This window comes from Phalacrocorax carbo, chromosome 1, assembly GCF_963921805.1.
Source record: "Phalacrocorax carbo chromosome 1, bPhaCar2.1, whole genome shotgun sequence".
In the NCBI taxonomy this organism is placed as follows: Eukaryota; Metazoa; Chordata; class Aves; order Suliformes; family Phalacrocoracidae; genus Phalacrocorax; species Phalacrocorax carbo.
The window spans coordinates 107,092,259-107,118,860 of NC_087513.1; the positions used below are offsets into that span (position 1 = coordinate 107,092,259).

The 26,602-nt window shown below is 36.7% G+C and overlaps 1 protein-coding gene and 1 long non-coding RNA gene across 9 annotated transcripts in view; one reads left to right on the forward strand and one right to left on the reverse strand.

Annotated features, from left to right (window-relative positions):
• The window catches only part of ROBO2 (roundabout guidance receptor 2), a 464,996-nt gene that overhangs the window by 355,981 nt on the left and 82,413 nt on the right, over positions 1-26,602 (reverse strand). The gene's annotated exons all lie outside the window — the stretch shown is intronic.
• On the forward strand, positions 1,646-17,128 carry LOC135316420 (uncharacterized). Its single transcript, XR_010375767.1, has 3 exons — positions 1,646-1,764; positions 4,437-4,609; positions 14,888-17,128. It is a non-coding gene; the product is annotated as an uncharacterized LOC135316420 (long non-coding RNA).

A 26,602-nucleotide genomic window follows, 5' to 3' on the forward strand; every position in this document is an offset into this window, starting at 1 on the left:
TAACTTCATCAGTGCAGACAAAATACAGGGTTATGCAATAATGCACAGCACACCTCTTCCAAGAAAGTTTAAAACTGTCTTTCGAGAATGCATTTAACATATTTCACTTAAGAACCAAAATATCCAAACCAGGGTGTTTTTCACCTTGAATTCACTTATTCAAGAAACAAGCCTGGGCAAACTCCATGCACAGAACCATCTATGAATTCAGCAGTTATTAAAAGAATAATAGATATTAAAATCTTACTCAGAGCTTGTCAGTGAAATAGAAATAATGACAGATGTGATATCCAGGCACTTGGAGGTAACGCTTACATTTTTCATTTTCCTTCAGAACCAAATACAAAACGCTGTTAAATTCCCACATTCAGTTCTTATTTCAGTAAGCATACACATTCCTCTTCAAGGCCATGCCATAACAACATGATGTTCAGTTATGTTAAACTAGCGGCAGCTGCAACAATATCTGCTCAAATACCTCAGTAATTCTCTAACTCATTCAATACAGCCACTGAGGCTACAATTCTATAATTGCTAAGAGCAGATCCACGTTCCTGCTCACAGTACACATTTGCTCCAGACCAGCATGGACACACAGAGGCAGATTACTGCTACTCCACTACAGCACAAAATATGAAGATTGTGCTGGCCGTGGGCTTTCACACCAACTGTGGGAAGACTGACAATATGGCATAATGCCTGCTGCTGTCATGTTCACCTATCGAAAATGCTTGGATAAATCTGAATTAGCAGCATAAATTTATACCTAATCTGCACTTTTCTGTCGTGTGGCACCAGAGCTTTTGAAACAATAAGAGGGACTCTCGTAGAATCAAACTCATAGCTCGCTCTTCTTACATCCAAAGAGCATATGTAAAACCTCTTTCCTAAACAGGGACGGAGAATCTGCTACTGTCTTCTCCTGTTGTTAAGCACTGTGCCTTTCAGGCAGCCCATGTTGAGGGCTGATAGGAAATGGGTCCTTTTCACATATGACCACGTGTATAAGAGACCTGTCACAACCTAGTCCACGGTGAGTAACTACCAAATACTGTATATAGCAGTATCACGGAAGGATAATTTGTTCAGAAAAATTACACTTGACTGCTCTCTCACACTCTCTTTCATAATCAGGGGTACTATTCTGAATTTAATTCTATTTTTAAAGTAGACTAGCTCCATTTAAATTCAAAGCAAGAGGTATTCAAGATCATCTCCTATTGTGTCTAATAAACTTTGGCTCCCTTAACACAGATGCATGGAGGCGTGGGGGGGGGACACAGAGGGAGAGTCAAATGTCAGTGGAAATTAATGTGCATGGGACTGCATACTGTTCAAAACCAGAATTTCAGTGCGAATAAATGACCTTTGTTAATTGATTATAGATTTTTTTTAAAATATATGGAATTATAAAATGCAGAGCATAGGGCATTATACTGCAATAGAAGTCACTGTGCTGTTACACTTTGTGTCTGTTTTAAGTTGGTGGATTAATAAGCGATGAAAATCCCCTGCATGAGACCTCAGCTGGTTTTATTATATTTTCTGACTAGTGGGAATGGTCAATTCTTACTCATATAATATTCATGGGTGTTTGATCTTTAATGGGGAGTTACATTTGCAGGCTTTTGTACAGTTTCTTCATTCCCAGAGTCAGTTTGAAGACAGAGAGAATGGCTGGATGCCTTTAAAACAATGAAGATGAAGCTAACATATAACACAAATAAAAAGGAATGGGAGACAAGAATTAAAAGGACATTCACTGTAAGTTTGAGTGGTTAGCTACCTATAACATTACCCAATGTTCTCTGACCCATGTATAGCTATGTATATGCATTTAAGGAGGACTGCTTATGTGACCTGCTCTCTTTTCAAATGGAAGAACATAAAATAATGACATACACTTACATCAAAGGTATAACTAGAAGGATGTAGGAGTAATATTTCCACTCTGCCTTTGCAAATTGTCCTCTTTCATTCCATTGAAGATACACGAAAAATTATCACCCTCACTAGACAGTCTAAATTGTAATAAAATTACTAATGTAAATATTTACAGGTACACCTCCATGTGAAGTATTTGTTTGACACACACCCCACCCCACAAAAAAAAAAAAAGACTTGAAAATCCTTCATGATAAAGAAACTATGTCAAACATTTTTTCAACCGATTTAGAAAATATATAAGCCTCAAGAGAAAAATTGTAGGAACTGGCCAAGAGTGTTTGTTGTGTTTTCTATCTAGAATCCATTAAAAAAAACCACTACAACAAAACCAACATGAGCAAAATATTGTATGAGGATGCATACAAGATTATTTTCAGAAATAAGGGAATATTTAATTATTCTCAAGGTATTGTACTTTTTTTGTTCTTTTCACAAAGAAAACTACCACACATCAGAAGCAATACCCCTTTTGAATTGCTTGTGGCTTTTTTTTTAAATCTGCATAGGCTTTTTACACTGTTGCTCCCAGCTCCCCTTCAGTAATTATCAGTTAAGTTAGAAACATTATGAAGGAAAAATTCATGGTAGCATGTAACCTACTCAGCAAGTGGTTCCAACAAAGCAAAGTACATGATCCTCATTTCACTATTCAGTACACTAAGGTGTGCAGTAGTGATTTATTTGAGTTACATGGCAAAACACACAGGCATTTTTTCCGGCCTGCTTAATCCTTCAGAACAGAGTTCAGGGCCAGAACCAGACAGGAACACAGCTATCTTCTTGCACTGAGCTTACTCTGGAGAAAAGAGGAAAATACCGGCTCTTAAGACATCCCCAAATCATCAGATACTTTTGATGTGTTAACTGAGATCAGGGGGAGGTAAACTACAAAATTTCTATATAAGACTGCATTCATAAGCTTAACATACTTGGTAAATTAACTGTAATAGTATTCCCTGTCAATTGTGTGTCTGTATTTAACTTGTTTTACATTGCTCCATTAGCAAATGCATTATAAAATTATGCTGGGTTAGCACTTTCATGCAGGGAACAACTCTGTGATATAGATAGAAAAAATCCAATTCAAAATACATAATTATTATTATGACCATCATGTGTTGTGGTGGGTTTTCTTCTGAAAACCTAAATAAACAGCTCAAAGCCTCTGGGTCCTGCATGCCCTAGACAGTCACGCTTCAGTGGCTTTCTGAAGCCGACCTCTTTCAAAGACCACGTGCTACAATGCTCTGTGAAGTAGACTTGTAGTTATGAGGTTCCCCAGTTCAGAGTACTCTTTCTCTTACTTGTGTAATCAGTCAACCATTCGATCGCATAAGATGCTTTAATAATATTTTACATGGCCATAATTTTTAAGAAACTGAGAAACTCATACATTTCATCATCTGCTGAGAAAAGAAAGTATATACTGTAGTGATTTCAACCAAGAGAAGAGTTATATCTAAATTACAATTTTAGTCAGACATTGCAAACATGTTACTGCTGTCCAACTACATGATAAATATCCACAAAAAGTAGTAATTTCACATTTCTGAAAATGTAGTCTTCTCTATACATTAATTTCTTAGAACTTCCACCCTGATGTCCCTTGAATGGGAATACTGGAAGGTTTACTCTGGGAGAAGGTGTCTAACATGGAAATTCTTGTGAATTTATGTTGATAGAGTACTCACCACATACAACTATCTACAACCCAGGGCTGTAGTTAGGAAGACAAAAGATCCTATGTTTCATTTTCAGTATACATCTGCTACTCTCTAACCAGAACGCTGCTACTTCTGCATTCTGTTATCACCTACCCAGTAGCCCTAAACTTCCTCTGTACTACCTATTTCTCTCAGTATTGGACAAATCGCTAATACATCTACTTTGACCCTTTTTCTACTAAAGGCAATAGTTAAGATGCCTAATGAGATCAGCAATGTGAGAGTAAACTCAAACTTTAAGTACCTGGAGTTTGGTTTCTCATGCTCACAGACACATCTATTAATTCTGTTCATGAACTGATAAATCATTATCTTAAATGTAGTGACATTTTCTGTCCCACTACTCATACTAGAAGAATACTCCATAGCAGAACACTGCTGAGGATTGTGATCAAGACATGACAAAATATAACAGGAAACTACCAGCAAGTTTTTCATTAGTACAGTTACTAATGCCACACTGAAAAGAATATCACAGTTCCCTGTGTTTCTCCAACTGAAGTGTAAATGAGTTCTTAGGTGAAAAAGAATGGAAAAAATCCTGACCACATTTAATCAAACACATTAAAAATTACCCTGCTATGACAATATAAGAGTAATGTATACTCAGGGGTGTGGGGTGTGTGTGTGTGTCTACCTGTGTCAATACATACAAACGTAACAAATGCATTTAAGTTATGATTGCACACGTTTGTATAATTGTTTTTAAAACTAATTAATAATGGTCTTATGTTGGTTATACTCATATTATGCTAATATATACAGCTCTAGAGAAAGAGTCCTGCTGGATACTACCGTCTTTGTCACAGGAGAGTTCAATCACCTGTGCCCTCCAGACTATCCCGAGCAGATTTTTTTTGTGTTTCTTCTATGTTTTGGCTGAAGAAACTAGCAGGACATTGTGGAAAACCGTGTCATCCAACTGATCTTTCAGTCAGGTGGGCTGAAAGATTGGAATATGAAGCAAAAAAACAAATAATCACAAAAATATGTACCTCAAACTATGATCATTATGTCCATTAAATTCCTCTTAAGCTGTACACTTTAGAAGGTGTTTATCCTCTAAGACCATGTAAAGACTGCTCCCTAGAAGAACTTCTGTGAGTGCTAGCTAGTGTGGACAAAATGGGATTCAAAAGAAAAGAAATTATTTTCTTGCCTATCGTTCCAGCAGACCCTAGAGAATATATTTCATGCTGAAGAACTTGCCAGAGTCTCTTGAAATTGGAGTATGAAGCATGATTTTAACAGAAAATTACATTTCACCCCAAGTAGTGAGCTACAGATTAGTATTTTCCTTTATTCAAAAGCTCATACATAAAACTGGGGTGTACAATTTGCATGTAAACTACATTATTACCCTCCCCTCTCTAAGCAGGCAGATTCCAGGGAAACCTGAGACTGATTATATAGTCTCTGGGTGTTAGCCTATTAATTCAGGCACCCAGAGTCAGACTGTATGAAACCTTCACAATATTTCCCATTATAAAAGTGTGCCCAACTCCCATAGCACTGGTCAACATCTACATTTCAAAAGAGACATCTATGACGTGCCAGGCTTTTTACCTGGCTTTCCTTACACTTGTCTTCCCTCTCTCTCCCCTTTGCTAATTATTTCACATCAAGTCCTAAACCATCAAAGACACACAATACTTACAACTAAACATTCTCAGATATTTTAAAACTTAAAGCCACACACCACTCTCCCAACATTGCAATGAGAACAAATCCAACACCTGGATTTCCATCTGGGTCATATTATGACAGCTGGAAATGCACCGAACTTCTTGTATACTCAGGTTTTGTTAGTACCAATACCCTTCTGAACCAGAAATACTTATTTTGTTATCACTATGTCAAATCATGCGTTTGCGTGCTATCGGTGATAGTAGGTGCTATGCAAGACAATTACACTTCAATTACTTTTGAATTTTGAGTTATCAAATAGTTACTAAACTGATTTTTCCCCTCTTAGAATAACTACAATTTGTTAAAAATTCAGTATTTAAGAGTAAGAGAAAAGGCTGCATCGATGGGACTTCTGGGGAGTGTAAAACTCCCAAAGCAGGAAGAACGGGAATGCATAGTTCTGCTTTTCTCATCCATTAATCCATTGATATTCCTATTTCATAAGTCCTGTTCCAGCAAAATAGCCATGCAACTTGCAAAATACTGAACATATACTTGCGTGAACCTACCCAAAATCTTGAGTGGCATCAGAGTAGGTGGGAGATTAATAAACCACTACACTGTTCAGTGCATTGCTGCAAGTTATTTATTCCCATTCTGATACTGCATGGATGAACTGCCACCATTTGATGAATCACTGAGGAAAATGGGATCTGACAAACAGCTCCTCTTTCAACAGCTGCGTACTATGACAGCATCAATAGAAAAACACATCATTGGTTCTAAAATGCCACATTTTTACCATTTACATTGAATAAGACATGAAACTCTTTAAGAGAAGCTGCACTATGTTATCATTAAGGCCTGTTGACACTATGGAGGGTGTGCTTTGAACTCTATTCTGTCATCACTCTTAATCTGCAACTAATCGCATTCCACTCTAAATAGAGGGACGGGCTGTCTGCATGTTGACAACAGTGCCAGTGATGAAGTATTGCACCCTTTAAAATCTCATTTACAGATTGGTTTCATTACCACCCACAACTGGCTCGGATCCATGAGGGAACACACCTGCTCTCATTAGGGCCACGTGATGTATGCTGTTAACAGTATTTCCATGCAAATAGAGCAACTCGAAGATGAGCGCTCTGGAAACTATCTTTATCTTTCTCCTGATTGGCTTTTCCACCTTCATTTTGGGAGGTAACACATACACAATCTGTTGATTATTCCTGGAGTTTACTGATATGCTTTACTGACAGTCTCACAGCTACAGACTTTTACTGTACTCGTTGGCTTCCCTCTTCCATTATGCAGCATTTCCAACCTTCTTCTAAAGGACAAATGTTTATTATTTTCTGCTGCAGATGAGCCCCTTATGATAGGTAGTCTGCAAAACGTCCTGGCTGAAAAACATAATTCCAGAGTAAGAATATTTAGATATACAGAGAACCATTATTTTTCCTATGGAGTTTTTGAGTATTTAGCATTATGAATTCATAATATCAAAACAGGGACTGTTGTTTATATACATCTATGGCAGTCAGAATCTGTGTTGAAGGCCCATTCGTAATAGTAAATAAATGCAGCACACTGTTAACAGGTTTACTGACATTACATGCATCCACATACTGAGGTCAAACCATGGCTGGCCTTACAGGGTAGCTACCATACCTGCTACTTAAGTAGAAGATGGATGGAGTATAAAACAGCCTGAATTTCCTGTTCCAGGGGAATGAAAATAAATATTTTATCATAACAAAGCCCCAGATCTGCAGTGTTCGTACAAGAATTGCTTAGAGAGAACTTTACTTGATTGCAGCTTGACAAGAGGTAATACTTAGCAATAGGAACCAAAAATGTTATCAAAGATCATTATTTTCCACTCTGAGAACCGCTGTTACACAGCAAGTAAATATAAAGCAGTAAGCTTGCTCATAATTTGGCAGAATCATTACAAATTCATGTAAAAAGTACCACTAAGCTAAGACATTAAGTATCCTTCCACTTCAGAGCAACCTTGCTTTTATGACATGTATCACATACAATGTAAAGGGATCTCAAAACTATGACATGCTGTATCAAATACCTTTTCCTCAGTAAGATACAGGAGGAGTGCAAATAAAAACATCTAGAAATGCAGGTGCTTCCAACCTAGAGACTTCATAACTAAAGCCCTTGCAGCTCTAAGTCCATAGTATGCTGTTATAATTATAGATTTCAGTCTTCCACTTTGAATTCGTATACAAATGCATGCACAGAATAGTTCAAAAATAAATACTAAATTCCATCTTATCAAGTCAACCTGCACATCATCACTTGCAAACTGGATTTTTATTTTGGCTTACGTATTTATGTGGTTGTGTGTGTGTGCTTGTGAGCAAAAATCCCCTAATTTATAGCTGGTTTTCCGTACTATACCTAAATGTCTTTGGCAAAAATCAAGAATAGCATAAATGTTAAGATTTATGTATTTGAAGTGACGCTCCTCTTCTTCCTGGAATAATATGGTGCCCTCTTTGTATTACCTGAATACATGAAAGAATACTTCAGTTAAAGGGACTTATTGTGGATGGTTGTAGTCTACCAGGCATCAAGGTAAATCAAATAAAATATTCTTAAATCTAAATAGGAATATCTGTTTAGCTTAAATTACTTTTAAAACTGCTTTAATTCAATAAAACTTTGCTATACACTTAAGGCCTGTATGAGTCCATGAAACCAACACCTTCAGTAGGAAAAAGAAGCACGGGAAAAGACATAACAGAAAAGTATCAACATTAAGAAAGCCAACTTCTTTGGCACTTTGAGTTTAATATTCTACAAGTGTTAGTTAATCCTTAAAAAGGTTTATGTTCATTCTGTAGTTGAATTATCTGAGATTGTTTATAAACAAATTTGCCTTACTTTAAATTTTTTTATTAAACAAATAAAAAGCTGAAAATTATCATCCCTATTGGAACTCCTGAAGATTTCCCTGGAATTTCACCCAGCTTTCCACCCAGTCAGCAGCACCAACAACCCATCAAGAAAGCTACTTTGTGTATTAAACCACTGTAATACTCCCTCTGAATAGGTTGAGGTAAGACTGAGCCTAGAAACAAAACTCAGAAACCCACCTCCTTCCCCATGCAGCCATGCCATAAAAATGACAGAATTTTAGAAACTCTCAGTGGACATGTGAGTGCCTCCACTTTAACCAGCCCAGCCCTTGGATATGATGATGCATTTTACTGGACCCTAATACAGCCTGGCTTGCAGTGAAACAGCAAAAGGGTTAAAAGTGAGTCAACACATTATTTATGATACAGTGCTGTAGAGAACCGCAGCTCAGAAAGAGGTGTTGCTAAACACACAAATATATGGCATCTGTTTCTAACACCTGTTCTCTTAACAATACTCTCGGCTTGTCCATAAACTCTTCTAAAACCTTGACATTAAAGTTCACATGACCTTTAAACTACGAACAACTTTTGAAAAAGTTACATTTTCACACAGGAAACATTCCTGTTCCTTAATTAGTTCTTAGCCAAGATAGGCAACACTGAAGCTATGGCCAGTATCCCTTTTACTGCAGGCAATGAATTGGAATATAGTAAGTGTAGATAGGTTATAGCAATGTTATCCTACTTTAGCAGTCCTTATTAGAAAGGTCACTTTTAAAGCATTATTTCTGCTGAGGCATTTAAAAAGCAACAATTAATAAAGAGAAATAACAGAGCAGACAGCTTTATGGGAATTCACAGAAATTTTTATCTAAGTATACGCAATTCTAAGATGATTTTGTCAGGTTTGCTTTGTGAGGGTTAAGAGAATGATAAAAATTTATTCTCCCCGCTAAAACAGATAAAAATGAGCCTATAAAACTATAAACAGAATATAAGATAATGCAGTAGAGTTGGATAAACTTTAGCATTAGTATTAAGTGTGCTTGGTTTGTGTTTGTGTTTTTTTCAAACAATTCTTCAGCTACATAAAAAAGTAATTTCATTTTGTTTTGTCAGAAACGCACACATGTAAGTATGTGGCTCAAAAGAAGAAAGAATAGGGCAGGTAGGGCTCTTTCCTTCAAGGGGTTGCTGCTTGTCACTCAACAGAATCAGAATAAAAACACATAAACTTCTCAAGTAATCAATCCTAGGAGGTTTGCCAGGTCTCCAGATTCTCCAGTCTCCTCTCCCCACCCACCTTACCACTCACACCTTGGCTCCTGTGCAGCAGGAAAGATGAGTTGGTATCCATTCCTGATTGGATGGCACTAAGTAAAAATCAGCTCAGTGCAAGACTTTTTAAAAAACAACATTGAAACACAAAGGCCTTGAAGGAAGAAAACGCTGCATGAGTTTTTGTCTTGGTTTTCAGGTAGATTTTTGTTATGTGTTGAAGCCCCTTTAGACATACGAAGTAAGAGTACTGCTAAACTACATGCAAAACCTTCCATAGGTTTGGGGATATTTGTTTACACAGTGATACCCTCTCAGACCTGATGGACTTATCACATGATTTGTCAGAGCAAATCCTTTGCTTTTTTTGAGAGTACCATGTTGTGCTGTATTTAACTACAAGGTACCTAGCCTCGTAGAACATTATAGACCAAGCATAGATCAGAATAGAGTCAATGTACCTGCCTAGATTTATAAAAGCAGTCAGTCTGACCCTGTGTGCTGGGTTAACCTTGGGTGGAAAATAGGTGTCCATCAAGCTGCTCTATCACTTCCCTCCTCAGCAGGACCGGGGGTGGAATAAAATAAGATGGAAAAAACTTGTGGGCCAAGATAAAGGTGGCTTAATAAAAGCAGAAGCAAAGACCAGATGCAGAAGCAAAGGAAACCAAAAGATTTATTCTCTACTTCCCATCAACAGGTGATGTCCTTCCCTAAAAGTAGGGCTTCAGTATGTGCAGCAGTTCCTCCAGAAGATAAACGCCGTAATAACAAATATCCCCCCTCCTCTTGTCGCAATTGCTGTCGCACAGCAAAATTTTCCCCTTCTTAAATATGTTATCCCAGAGGCATTGCCACCATCGCTGATGGGCTTGGCCTTGGTGCAGGTCCGTATTGGAGCCGGCTGGCACTGGCTTTATTGGACATAGAGGAAGCTTCTAGCAGCTTCTCACAGAAGCAACCCCTGTAGCCCCCCTGCTATGAAAACCTTGCCATGCAAACCCAATACAGCCTGTCATTTATTTGCTCCTTTAAGCAGCTGAGTTTCTATAGCCACTTCCTATAATGACGCAAAGCATTTGGTGCCTACAAGAGTATTCTAAATGCAACCCAGTGTGGCTAAGAAATGGGTCTTTTCTACCAATGAACAATTCTGATTTACAGACTTACAGTTTTATAGATATATTTTTGTTTCTTGCCTAGGTCCTTTGGTGGGCCTTATGCAGTCCCTATACAGTGGATTACAGAGCACCTTTTCTTTCTGCATTCCCCTTCTTTCCATATGAGGCACACTAGGAAGACAATATTCCTCAGACCTCTGCATTTAAAACTACGTACTTTTAAGAGCTCAGAGGCCTTAACACCCAACTTCCATTTTGAAATGAAGATTCTTCCTATCTCCCCTAAGCTGTGTGAAAAATCCTACCTCTGGAGCGAGTGTGTGTGTGTGTGACTGTGTGTGTTAATTCTAATTAATTTTTTGGCAGCAGATGAAGCAGTTTTAGGCACAGGGTTATAAAATGCAACTCTCTTTCCAAGGGAAGTAAAACAGACAGCCTCATTCACACTTTTGCCCTTTGCAAGCCACACAATCTTCAATCATTTATACGTCTTGCGCTCGCCACTTCTGTGAAATATAAACAGATGGGTTCTAAATGATTTTTCACAGAAGTGGAACTCCCATTTTCAGAGTGGACTACCTGCAATATAACCTTTAGAATGCTGCTCCTGAGAGCCTAGAAGAAAAAGAGCTTGATATAACCCCCACTTCATTTCTGCCAACCACATATTTTTTCTTATTAAAATCCTCCCTTAAAATCAACGGCTTTCGTTAGTTCCACACTAGGCCCTCTCCACTGGTATTTAAATAGTCCCTCTTTTCTGTAATGTGCTTTTTAAACTATATAAATACTGTAAAACAATACCATATATTATAGTGTATTATATAATACAATATTTTTATGCAAAATGTTGTTCAAGCTTTTTTATGTTTTGTGAAGCATTATTTTTGTTTACTATGCTATCTAAATGTTTAACAGCACCTGTAATACAACCAGTAAGTGTGGAGGTTTTGAAGGGAATAATTATTATAAGACTTAAAAGAAATTAGGAATACACTAATATTAGGGACTAGAGAGCACATTTTGTGTAGTGCTCTGTGTTGGAATACTACACATGGCGTTATGATTCTTGTAGCTGTTGTGTACATGTAAGTATTACCACAACATAAACCAAGAAGCTTAAGGATAACATGAAAAGGTAGATTTATTACATATCAACACAAACAACTTTATTGCAGAGTACATTCCTGTAACTGCTAGCAAAAGTAGTCTCATGAAAAACTGTGGCATAATTATCCTGTAGGATTTCATTTGACATTAGGACATCTTATTTTGGTACCTAAGATATTACATTTGCCAATAGGCTCGATAATGACGGGGCTGACCAGCACTTCAACAACACAGTCATTATAGCAATAGTGACTACTAAGTAATGATTAATAGCAAAAGTGTTGGGAAGTAGAAGGAAATTCAGAGAGATGAATGAAAATGTAAAGATGAGTGGGAAGGACAGAAGAAAGGGCTTTCCTAACCAAAGCGCCCCAGTAATACCTACTGGCATTCTCTGGCATTTAAAAGGCTTAAAAGGGAAGGTGATGAATTCTTGACATTTATAGGGCCTGACAAAAGGTAAGCTGTGAATAAGCAGCAGGTGGAGAACAGTAATGAACCAGCACTAAACCTTTGATTAAATATATAAATAATTAGTAACACATTTCAGAAGTCATTCCTCCACCTCCCTGACATACAGTTCATCCATAACATACTAATTATTACTTTATCTTCTTTTATTAACCTATTGAACACAAAGTCATATTTAGCATATTTAGCATCCTTTTTGTGTCCATCCCTCAGGCCAAACTGGGCACCTTTTTATGCTAAGAAACTCTTTTCTGAGCTCCTCTTTGCACATTCCTGCCTAAAGGCAGGGTTTTATCAACACCGGAGTTAAACTTACCACCAAGTGCAGGTCTCACTCACCTCAGTTCTGGTGGAGTTTCTCTGCCCTGCACCCCCCAGTTTCTCAGCCCCACATCCTCCCCTCTCTTGGACCAATAGATGCACTTCTGCGACCTGTTCAGAACCAGCCTAGGAAGTAATCCAGTTTAAGTGTGATCTGGCCAAACTGTTAAATTTGGCTAAACACACACATATGCTCATCCACCAAAGAGGATTTTTAACCTAGATTAGTTCCTCAGTCTGGGGGAACTCTCTGGCTATACAGTTTTTCCGACATTAGAGGGGATCAGCGTAGGTCTGGGGAGATATGACAGGGAATGAGGAGGAGACAAGATGAGATACCTTTGGCTGTTTATGCTCGTTTATAGACTTTGGGAAAAAAAAAAACCCGCTTAAATCTCCGTACACCAAAAGAGTTTGGAAGACACAAAGTGTTACATAACTACAAGAGTTTCAAAATTAGTGCAGTTACAACACTGCAATCCATCCCAATGACTACAAATTTTTACTTTCCACCTTCCTCCTAACTTCCACAAATGCTCCCTGTGGGAACCGATCTTGCTTGTTGTTATAACCTTAATCAATATGTTAAGATTCTTGAGGTCCAGTAGTGGCTCCATAATAGGAACACATTTGGTATATGGGCACAGAATCTTGAAGAAAGACATAGGTAACAGTTACACAACATTAGTGCTGAACCAGTAACAACTTATCAAATTGATACTATCTGCCTCCCCCCAAACAGTATAGAGCTCTCATCTTATGCTCTGAATACAGATCCAGTAATAATAAATGCAAAACCAAAGCCTTGAGGCATCTCATCTACAAACACTCGGGAGTAAGACACTTAGTGAATCATCCTTCTGGAAAATACTTCAAAGGCCTGGGAAAAACTTCCCCGTGAGGTAGAAAACGTCCTCCCTTAACACATTCTGCAGCATGGAACCTCCTAGTGTAGAGACGTGGCAAAATTACAGCATGAGAACGGAGAACAAATTGTGGAAGAAAAAAATGCACAGCAGAGAGTTATTCCAAGTGCCTGGATGGGTATAGTGAAAGCAGCTACAAGTTCCACAGATTACGTGTTACCTTATTAAAGACTCTACTGAGACCCATGGGATACACACTCCATGCTCAGCTCCTCCGAGCCTTTTAAAACATAGATCTCAGAATAAAGGCAACAGCATTTATTTCTTGATAAAGCAGTAACTGCTAAGAAAATTAATAACAGTAAGAGCAAATTACTATAAATAATTATATTCGTAACAGAGTACACCTTCACCAGTTGAAAAATCATGTTGTTCTACCAGCTGTATATAGGTAAATTGCATATAGGCCTGACAGAGCATGGTTACAAAGCATGAAGGGGATGCGTGTGTAAAAATGGTCAGAAAATCCTGCCTAGCATTAAGGAGTGAAGTGTGTGAAACTGCAGCCCGTGGAAAGGACCTACACTGGAACAGAAAAAAAACCATGAGGAGGAAGAAGCAGCAGAAAGGAGCCCTTATGGACTGACCACAACCCCCCATACACCGTATCTCCTACACTGCAGAGGAGGGAAGGTAGAGGAGTTGGGAATGGAACAGGGTTGAACCTGAAAAGGGAGCTAGAGGCAAGGTTTTATTTTAATGTTTTGCCTCTTTTTTCTCACCACCTAAGTGTGTTTTAATTAGCATAAGTTAAATTAATTTTTCCCAGGTTGAGTCTGGTTTGCCCATGATGGTAATTGGTAAGTGATCTCCCTGCCTTTATCTTGACCTGTGAGCTTTTCCATCCTATTTCTCTCCCCCTGTCCTGGAGATGACTGAGAAGGGGGATTGAGAGAGGGGCTGGGTGGGCATCTGGCCCTTTAGCCAAGGTTAACCCACCACAGGGGTTTTTAAAGATATCTAAATAACTAATGACAAATTATAACATAATTGCTATCCACATTCTGTGGAAATAAAACATAGATTATGAACTTCTACAGAACAAATTCATTAAGTCACTACACCTCTACGGTTATCTATTCCAAAGAAGGAATTAACTGAAACAAAGGAAAGATCACAGGCCACTAGCTTGTGATACTGGATCAATAATATGCAACCTACGGTAGGAGAGATTTTCTGAACCTGAAAGAATGACTATAAAGGGAACACAATCTCTTGGATCAATAATCCACAATTCAAAATAATTTAATAACATTTTTAGTTAATAATCCATATTTTTACATGTTCTTAAAGTCACTGTGATATAATCTGCTGTCCAAGGGGATTTTTTTGTTCCCAGTTTTCTTCAAGATTTACAAAATATTCAGCTGCATTCTTGTGGAAAAATAGAAGAGTTTTGCTGCAAAAATCTATAGGAATAAGATTTAGCTTTTATTTAAGAGTGTTTAAATAAGAGCATATTGCTTTTCTTTCAGAGTGGTAATAGGCCATCATCATAAGGAGAAAATGAAGAGGTGCGTGGGAGAGAATTTACCATTTCATGAAGCCACTGTGGGCTCATCTCGCTGAATACCACTCAATAACTTCATTTTAAGTCATAAAAAATTAAAGGCAAAAATACATATGGCTATCAATAATGTTTTTATTAAAACGAACCGAATTAGGAATAAATCTATTTAGATTGTTGGAATACTGATAATAAGGGCTCAGAATCTGTTCTGGAACAACTGAACAGATACAAGAAACTGATTTAAGACTATGAAAGTAATGCTGTCACACCTCAAACTTCTGCTAATTTCACTTCTCCTAGCAGTGTATTAATAAGTATAGCACGCTATTGTGTACATCTTCCCTCACAGCCAGACAGGTCAGTCAAATATTTGTTTAACACTGGTACTCCTATGTCATCTAACTGACCTTCATTAATGCTCTTCCAGCATACACCAATACTACCAACAATTTGGACTACATGTGTTATTTTTCCTCAAATATCTTTTGAAAATAATATTTTATTTCTTTAAGTTTGTAACCACCTAAATAACTAAATTGTCTAAAGATTAATGGCATCTGCTTAAATGGTTTACTCGTGGGCTGCACCTCAGTTAAGAGGATAATGGTGAAATAATGCCAGAGTCTGAAGAACCTGCTTATCTCCCAAATTGGTAAGTTGAGATTCAATTCAAGATGGTCAATGAGGCTTATGGCATGAACAAGTTTACAGTATGAACAAGCCAGCAAGTGCTCTAAGTTACACGAAGAGCTGAGTGTCAGAACCCAAAAGGCATAACAGATATGATTTTTAAAACCATCTGTTCTACTGTTCCTGCTGTGCCACACATTAATATTGCCTCTATTCTTATTTTGTAAGCAGCTGGATGATGATTAAGTCCCTGTACTTCAGTTCCCTATTAATAAAACTGAGCACAACTAGAAAGCATAACTGCAAGGTCCCCTCAGATGACTGAAAAATTAAGAAACATTATAAAATAAGCTTATGCAAATGTCCCACTCAACAGCTGATGTAAAAGCAAAATCATGAGAGCGAATATAATGTATTCACACCCATGATTATAATAATATTATTCTGTGAATGAACAATGTTTGACAAAACTATAGCTTTATAGGTTATGTCACATGTAACTTCAGAACTTGCTTTTTGTCCTTGTATTTTATTTCGCTTCCATTTTTAGTAAAGAGGTATAAGGATAACAGTTGAAGGTTTGCTATACTTTGCAACTGAAATCTATCATTTTGATCTGCCCCCAAAACCAAGAAACATAAAAACAAGGTTTACTTTGTCAGATTTCTTTCCACCATATGGGACTAGTGAAATAATAGGATATGACAAAAATGTAATCAAAATTTTAAACCTTCTATAATGAAGACTGAATATCTGACAACTCATTCAATGACTGTAAAGCCATCTGTGGCTCTGTACTACAATTAAAATATTTTATTTCCCAAAACTAAAACCTTGAATAACTTTGCAAGCACTCCATTAATGAAATTTCTCACTTGATCAATGTTCAGTAATACACAGAATTTTGTTTGCAGTCTGTCACAAATACCTTTACAAGTAATGCTTTTGGCAAAGCATTTTGCCAAAGATGATAAACGGAAATGTCACTCTAGATTTTGCCAAAATGGCATACAGACTTCCACAGTTTGTCACTTTGACATGAAAATCATTTCAGTTACCACAACTGAGATCAGAGGAGCCATACCCCACAGAGTTAAATTAATGGGTGTTTTTAAACCATAACGTTTAGTCCAGCTTTAAAAAAAAAAAATAAATCAAAGAAACGGCAACAGAAAAAAGAAGAAAAGTAGAGCTTGAAAAGAGATCTTTTGAACTGTTGTTTGCTTGGTAGTTTTGTTTGCTTAAATAAACATTCTTCTGATAAGCACAAGTCTCTGTTGCAGGGCAGCCATCCCTGACTCAGCTTCTTTCCATGAGGTCTTTTGACACCAGCCTCAATTCGTATCTCACACTTTCACATGGAAGGGATAAGTATCTGTATCTAGGTTAAAAAAGCTTGTACGTCCACAGTAATAGAAAATGCAACTTAGAAATACAGTAGCAAAACAAAGTTGCTAAATAATTAAAGTGCCTGCTGTCACTGAGATGAAAAGCAAAACTCATTAATTTAACTAAGAGTTTCAGTCAGGTCCAAAACAGAGTAAATACATTAAGAGGGTGATCTAGAACATCCATCTCTTCCTTAACTTTTTGATTCTTTACATGATTAATCCATAGAAAAGGGAGATAATAGCAGCACAACACTTGTAACAAAATAATCTATATCACTTGAGAAACAAACAAAAATTAGAACCAAAAGCATCAGGAGCAGAAGGCTCTGTAATATTTTGCCTGTTACTATTAACAAGCCAAATAGCAAATTCACACTGAGGTTAACTGTTAAAAAGTCTGAGAAATTCTTCATACCTGAAATGACTCTTTCTGATAAAGGAACACTGAATTACAGCCGCCTCATCGTTTCACTTGAATGCCTTCTACTTATCATCATAACATCAACACATTTCTAGCTGAGATGTGTACATAGCCCAACATTATATAAGATAATGTTTCTCATGGTCTCAAATAAGTTAAAAGTAGAGTTACCATGGAGAGAATAGTATACACCCTTCCTAAGAGGTTATTGTACAGATTTGTACAAGAAAAAAAAAAACACAAACCAAAACACAAGACTGGTATGAATAAAATATAAATGGAAACCTTTGTGTGTTAGCACTGGCATAAAAGCAGAACAAAGATTAAAAAGAATAACCTATATTGATAGTGAAGGACATTATTCCCAGGACACTGCTCCCAGGAATAAGGTACAGGAATGTGATGTTTATGTTAAGACCAAAGATCTGTCCGAAGACCAGTTTGTTGTTGTCAGTCAAGACAAACTGGCATCCCTTGTCTTGCGTGTCACACACAAGCAATTATGATCAGACTATGTAGACATAAACGTCTTGGTTCATTTGAGTACGTAGCTTTGAAGTGTGAATGCATACCAACAACTTGCTTAAACATTTGGTAAACAAATATCACCTTCCCCTTCCATAAGATCTTGCACTGTGTTTAACTATACTATTTTTCCTACATTATTTAATTTGTACTTTACAAGTACATTTGAAGCCATGTGTGAAAGCAAACAGATACCCACAACACCCCAAATCCAATCCCTAAAGGTAAGTCATTTAGGTAATTAAGCTACAAGTAGAGAAAAAAAATAGATTAAATGCCTATCTTGTTCTAGCTGGTTTAGGCTCCAATCAATCTCAAACTGACAACAACATAGTGAAAAATCCTAATTCAGCCTGATACAGCATTGAAACAGTTTTCATACTCATTTCTTCAGAAGCTGTTTTATTTTTACATACTTTATCTTCTACCAGCCATGAGTTCTCTTTTTCAGTTAGGCAGTTGTGTCTGAAAACAGTCATCTTTAGGCAGGCCTGTTGACCTATATGGGTTCAAATGTGCAACAGGGATCCTAAAAGCACTGGCAGTTTTCTTTCTTTTCAATACCTTAGTTTATTACAAATTTGTTAATCCTAAATATAATGATGTAATAGAAGGTATATAGTAGAGTAGAGCTTGCTACAAAACCCTAAATTGAGACTGTGGGTGGGTGAGGTTTTACTTAGACCAAATGAAAGTTTAAACCATTTACTTGGATTTTGTATTTCAGAGTGACATCCTCAGTGGTTGAGTACCAACTTAAAAAGGTTTGCCTACAGGGAATAAAACTATATCAATGGTTAAAAGCAACTTCTCTTCCCCCCTCCCGCTCCAAGTCATCCTACCTTAGAAGCTTTTAAATGATCACTTTGTTAGAACCAAGGCCAAGAAATTTCTATATACTTCTATATAGAAATTATATCTCTGTATTGCATACCTTCCAAGCCTCAAACTACTGTGAGACTACACCTCTCATTCAGATAAACGTGATGCATTCAAACCCTACAGCATGATATCAGCAGTGTAAAGAGAACCTCATCCTAATTCCCCAACAAGCAACTGACACTGAGAGAAACCAGAAATAACAGTAAAAACCATGAAAAGACATATATACAGTACGCTTCAAACTATTGCTTGCAGTGAAATTCTTGTTCATGGTATGACTGTCAATGTTTCTGATTTTCACTGTTTCTCAATACACAAGTCCATTGTATCTGACAAGCACATTACAGGCTGGTTAGCCTGAAGTAGGAGTCCCACAAGAACAAGTGGAAGAGATTCAGCATCCAAAAGAAAGTTACCTGTTGCTAACCAGCAAGTTAACTATATTCCAGTAAAGTCCTCAGCCTTCCTGAAGCCACCAGAGTCACAACAAGCATCCTGTACTCCTTTTCAGAATAGTTGTGTTCTCTCTCTTTTTTTCAGTCTGCCTGGTTTTTTTTATTTATTTATGGAAGGTACCCTGGCAGTATCTGTTGCATTTTTTGGAGGCAGAATCCACCAAATACAAGTGCATGTAACAGCTGAAGCAGCATATGCCTTAAAGGTCTTAAAATTATAATTTTAATCTTTATCAAGGCTAATTCACTTGAAAGTGTTGTTTGGATTTTAAATATACCAAATAATAATATAAAATATTTTTTAGTGTTTGAAATAACCCTATGCTGGGGACAGAGAAATAAACTAGGTATTCCTCAACTAGATAAAATTCGGAAAGCTAGGCAAACGTATCTCCTCTGTGGGCAGCACCTCTTCTCCTGAAATAGGAATATATACTCTAGCAAGACAGGCAGACAATATCCTGTAGGTAACATGATAAGTACAGTAAGTAAGAGTGACTTTACTTAATGAAGCAATCAAACTCTTAAGAAGAGCTATTTTATACACACAGGATTTATTCTGGTGTAATTTCGTCTAAGTATTTTATTTTATACTCTTTCTTCACTATTTAGTTTACTGAATAAGATAGGAGCATGAAGCAGCAAGATTCTTGCAGACATCTTTCCTGGGTTCCAGTCCTAAGTCATCTCCAGACACACAACAGAAAACTCTGAGTTCTCAGGCACAAGTTTATAGAAATCACCTTGGTTTCTTTCCCCAGAAAGGCTGTATACCGTCCATAAAGGTGTACATTAACTGTATTCACATTATAACTAAAAAAGCAGTTAATATTAAGTGTCCATGTGACGCTGGGAAAAGTTAGTGTCTTCATCGTACAGATTGGTTACTGAAGCACAAAAAGGCTACAGAAGCCTTGCTCAAGGTCAGGGTGATAGCTGACAGAGCAGGGAACTGAAATTATGTCTGTTTGTAAACTAATATCTAGTCAAACTGTGACAAGACAGACCTTCATGAAGACACCGAGAAAACCTGAAAATTTGTAGCTTTAGAAAAGGAGTTGATTTACACTCTGATCTTCTCAAAGAACGTGCCTGCACTGGATTTCAGAATAAAGAAGAACCAATAACCCATAACATGTTTGTTTGCTCATTTTTCATTAAAATAAATGAAACAAATATTCCTCTTGTGACTAAGTCTCTCTAGAAAATAGCTTGTAACAACTCAAATCAACTTTTTAAGCATTATAAACATTTTTTTCAAATAAACCACAAAGAAGAGGTATAAAAAAAAATCTGCAGAGCAAATGTAGACAGACACATTACTGTAATAAGATTGTTGTGCTATTAGCCACCCTTGTTAAAATGTTAATGAGTAGCTTGCCATAGGCTTGCTGAATTGCACTTTATTTCTGAGCAGGTCAGCGTTCTACAGTCCGTACGCCTCTGACCCTGTTTTAGAGTACTTTGTTCCATAGTTGAAACTCTTTTAATGAATACTGCTTCTTTTAGGTGAAACACGATATTGGAGCATGTTGCACAAGGACATATTTAGAAATATCACAACTGGAAACAAACCTTATTTTAGACTAGGTATTAAAATTAAGGTGATGAAGATTACTTCATGCACATGCTCACATAGAAAGATACCAAAGATAACCATCCCAAATGCCCAATTAGTTTTGAGATTTCAACCATTAACCTTCTGGTAGAATTCCCTCCATAACAGTGGTTTGGAGTACATTTTATTTTGCAGCCAGGTGTTATTAGAAAGACATTCCGGTGCCCCTGCTCCTACCCTCCTACATCATTTAAGAATAGTAAGTTCCAGATGCAGCCTTGAATGTTCTTGAGGTACACAGTAAGAGGTGCATCTGAATAACAAAATTATGACAATACAATTTGATTATAGTGGGGAAAAATAAGAATAATACTGAAATTCAATTACCTAGGCAGCTCTAACTGGGAGCTACTGTGACTTGGTAGCATATGCTCCTAAATCATTAAAAAAAAAACCCATGTAATAAACGGAACAAAATTTTTTGAACTATTTTCTTTGCAGGTAATTTATTTTCTTAAAGGTCCATTGCCATTGTTTATTCCTGTTGTAGTGTTTCACAATGGACTGTATCCTTGGATGATCCTTGAATAAATTCTGCTCACATTAGATCTGTACATCTGCTCAGTCTATGAATACACTGAAGTAGCCAAAAACATGTTTCAAAAGAGGAAAAACTTCCAAAATGCAGTGTGTATACATTAATAACACACACCTCAGGGGGGGTTTTTTGGCAATTATGCACAGGAAAAAGAAAAAAGCACTAGTTTTCACGGATTCCATTCAAACAAGTCTACAGTTGTTTTTTAATTCTTCTGTAAAAAGAAAACTCAAAAAATCTTCATCGTAAATTACTTCCCATCACCCACAAGATCTTTTAAGCTACTACACAAGTGTGTATATATAAACACATATGTGAAGATTTACATATAGAAAGAGGATGTTAACTTATTTTTTTCTTCTTTTCTATATTGCAATCTTCTAAATTTTCTTTTGTTCTCAATGCAAATGGTCATTGGTTCATCTTCTCTCACCCAGGACAGTTATGTCACATCACTTGACTAATATGCATGCATTTGCCACTAAAAGACATTTTAACTGAGAGCTGTCACATCCGTCATCTCCACTCGGGCTGGTTAAAATTTTTATCTGCCTTCTTGAATTAATTTCAGCTTGCCTGAGCCCAGCAGGGGACTTTAGAGTGGTTTAGTTAAATTCTTCATTTTGAAAAAGCATTTAGAGTCCTTCTATTTAGATTTTTATCTTGCATCTAATTTTTGTTTCACATTACTGAAACAATGAGGTAATTATACATCCAGTGAAGGGGGGAGGAAAAAAAAAAGGCAGACAGATGAGAGAGAAAAGGAATTATCCAATTTTGACATTTTCCTGGGAAAGCATTTTTCCCTTGCTTTCCTGCTTTTTATGTGGCTCCCTGTTATTTCACAAATTATCTATAACCATAGTTAGATGTGATTAAGCTAAAAAGAAAATATGCAGAATGTAAAGAACAAAATGAGAAAAGAGAACACTAATTGACAGTCAGAACAACAAGAGAAAGGAAGAGATAAATGAGAAATGAAAGATTCTGTCACCAAAATATTTTATACAGATCATGTCTGTGACAAAGCTGAATGTAACCAAGCCAATAATCTATCCTTTTTAAAGAACTCCCTCAACAGTTTGCTTTTTAGGCAGCAAGCACATATATTGGTAGGTGAGGAAGTTCAAGCTGTGAAGTGGATGGGAGGGATGTTAGAGGCTGAGTGATGGTAGTAAAGGACCTAAATCTATTGAAAGATATACAAAACAGAGACGTGTGGGAATATATACCCCATGACCAATACGAGGCTTTTGATAAATACATTGTCTTATGTTGGAGGTCATCAGTGCATCTCTATATATTCCGAACATGTTAATAAATACTATAAAAGATCACAGGATAAGTAATCCACAAAGACACTGTAGCTAATCTATAATAAATACTACTACCTATACAAAAATATTTGTAAGGTCTGTAAAATTCACAAGGTTTCCAAACACTTCATTTGTATCTTGGCTAATTTAGGATCTTAATGTTCTCAAGACAACAAGCCCACAGATGCACTGTAGCTGAACAGGCAAAATCCATCTAAAAATGAAGATGTGACTGTTTAAAGAAGCTTTCAAAATCAAGCTGAAACACAAAGTTTCAGTGTCAAAGAGAAAATGAGTTTAATATCATTTACAAAACTTGAAGGAAAACCCCAAAACATACAGAAAAATAAAAAAATAGTCAGATTCTATAGAAGACTCCAAAGGGAATGTCTTTACTGGTTAATGTCTATAAAAACATTTGAATAATACCACCACTACTAGGACACAAAAATAGATAATTACAAAAGACGCACAACCTATTTCAATTAAATTGAATATTTAATCTTCTTTTATATATATATATTAAAGCAACCATTAAAAAAAAAAAAAAAAAGAAGCTGAAGTCCTAATGAGTTGCATATACCACTGAAGAGTTGCATTTGGTCCCCAGCAAGAGTAACAAGATATATCAGTCTCTGTACTTCCTGTGTGTCTAAGCAATACTACTTGATGGTGAGACACAGCTGAATGTTAACTATCTGTAAAACTTGACAAGTTAAGTTTATTTACAGTTTATTATATATAAAACAGAGAAAACGATTTAAATTTATATAAATTAGGTGGGCTCAAAGTATCCTGGTTTTAAAAAAATTCTTTATCTAAATGAGATTATTTGGTTTTAAAACAGAAAAACAAAACAAAAACAGGTGGAAGAATGGGTTTTTTTTAAAACAAACCCATTCAGTATTACACTATACCTTCATGACCTGAAGTCTGATTTTGCCTTTTGAATCTAACACTGTAATATGCTTTGGAATTGTACCCCTGAAGCAGAGGAACAGATAGGACAAGGATATAGTGATTCTTCTCCAATTCTGAAGCTTATTGAACTTAAACTCTGTTCAGACTTGTGGAGACTCATGGATATCTTCATAGATAAACTATATGCAACATCTCCCACAGTCTGTGCAGCACCAGTAAAGGTGCCACAGAGGACAAACACATGCCCCTCTGAGGCATATTGCATAAGTGTATAAAGGTTGTAAAGATGGCAAAAAGTTAGCTCTGGAAATTTAAACCTGCCAGGGTTTAAATGCTGCACGAACTCCCAAAGGGAATCATCCTGTTTAGTATGTAGTGGTTCCACTGGGAACGGGGTCACTATACAGATGAATTCCCATTATTACTATTGTATTCAAAAAGAGTTCTATACCCATGCCTTTGAGGTAAGTTATTGTATTGCTACTCCTTACGTATACAGCCAATCTAATCAAAATAGCTATTAAGGAAAAAAAAAATCTACTGAAAGACAACTGTATTACAGTAAATGGGTTAGCATAAGGAAGAAAAAAGTTTGTGCTAAATACTGATTGAAAAAAATCTAAATGTGTTTCTGCTCAAGGAAGAGAGGCAAATAAAAAAAACCTAAATATTTTTAAGCTTAGAGACCTTAAAACTTACTAGTCTAACCATCTGGCAACTTTACAGCTATTATTATAAATTCTTATTTAAATGGCAGTAAAATCTGTTGCCGACATGAAATTAGTCATGCAAGGGCCTGCAGATGTACTACCTTCTGCCCAGTCACTGAAACTGTATGAGCACTGAAACTGTTTGCAAAGGTCGAAAGTGTTCATTTGTTCAGAATGTGTGGGGTACAGAAAGACAACTGCTTTACGACTCTGTTGGGCAACACAAGTAAAAGGTGAAGTCTTCCCGGAATTCATTACACATATTCACTTGCAAATGCCACTCTGCTTACTACAGGATTGACGACATTTTTTCTACCATAGCTGAATGTGCAAAAGAGACCACAGGAATGCATCCTGTTCTTTCTTTTTACTTCCCCTTTTGTCAGATAACCCTTGTATGGGACAAAAGACTAGAGGTGAAACACACTGGAAGAAGCTTATTAGAAGCACTGGCTCAATTCTCACCAGAAAAAAAAAAAGCACAGGAACTTCTCTGATGCAATACTGAATTATATAAAGTAAATCCACCATAATATGCTGAAGTACTTACTGAAATTACATTACATTGCATGAAAAATTTACCTTATGAAAAGGTTTTACAGGAATACTTGAAGTAACAATATGAATTTATTAACAGGAGTTCATTTTAGAAAACACATTTAAGACCCTTCTCCATATAAAAGAAGCGAACATTCCTATTTCATAGAAACATAAAACTTTGTCATCTTAAATTTGTGAACGGTTCTCACTGAGATATAAAGAAAGTACTTAAAAAAAAAAAAAGAAGGGACGAGAAAGGAGTGATCAGTATAATGCCTGCAATTAGATATATATTTGGTAGAAAATTCCATTGGCAAGGCAAACAAGATTTATAGTTGCTCTAAGTTTAAGGAATTTGACAACTTTCAATTTCACCTATTCTTCTGTAGTTTTATGTATCCATGGGTCCTTTGAGTAACAGCAATATTGCAAAGTATCCTTAGATCCCAAAACCCACTTTCAAAGGCAACAATTACATAGGGCCTATGTTCTCAAAGGTATTTAGATGTCTATCTCCCTCTGAGGAACTACAAATAAAAGACTTAAGCTTTACAAACTTAAGTCCAGCTGGCATTAACAAAGCCTATATATGCATAGGAAATGCATGATCTGTGAAACAAAATTATTCAGGAATTTTCTAAATTAGGGCAAAGACTACTTGACATATCCACTGTACAAGGCTATACGTTAGCTAATATGTAGTTGTTGAAGAGCCTTATTCCACCGCACTTATTTAACTCTAGAATGGAGATTAGGTTCCTATCACTTGCAGAGAATCACTGCCACCTTTATAAAGCTATACCATGAGTAACATTAGCCAAATTAAACCTTATCTATATAGTATTTGAGGCAACGCATGATTTTTAAAGCACAACCCAAAGCAAGAAGGAAAGAAATGCATGGAAGAAGCACCAAAGAGGTTGGAGAAGGTATTTGATTTCTGTGCTTAGCAGAGCAGTTTTGTTCTCTCTGGGCAGGTATGAATGTGAAAACAAGAACACGGCTCTGCACTCTCTTTTAGTGAGTTGAACTGGAGCAACCTTTTCCTGTATTTTTCTCAAAACACTGAAAAGACCAGAAATATACAGTAGCATGTGGAATCTGTTTTCTTGTGCTTGTGCTCACACATATACAGGAGATTCTGTATGAGAAATATCTAACAAAAAAAAAAACAACCCAAAACCCACATTTGGTGAACAAGGTTAAATGTGACTCCTGCTCATAGCAGTGAAAATTCAAGAGGACCTTCCTCTGTAACAATTGCAAACATATGCCAGCAGACTGGATAGATTAGATTTGTTAGCAGGTTAACAGGCTAGATTCTGTCATCCATACTCACACCGAATAGCACTTTTATCAGCTCTTACAATAAAGTAAGATTCTGTTCAAAAGAAGTACAGATTCTCCCATCACCCACAAATTACACTATCTTTTTTCATCAGAGATCAAAGCTGAGAATTAAAGTAAGTATAAAAAGCAAATGTCTTTCCTCAGAGACTTTATTTATCGATGTGGCATGATCAACCGTCCACATCTATTAAAATTACCAATTTTATAGTACACTGGTGGACTCTGCCAATGCTTCCTTTAGCTCCACAGCATCATTGTTCTTTGGCTTCTCCAAGCAGCCTAATGAAAAGCGCCTGACGGTGACTTCCCTCCCTCACTCCCTCCCCCTTCGCCTTTCTTCTCCGTTAGCTATTTGGATTCAAACATGCACAGCTCATGCATAA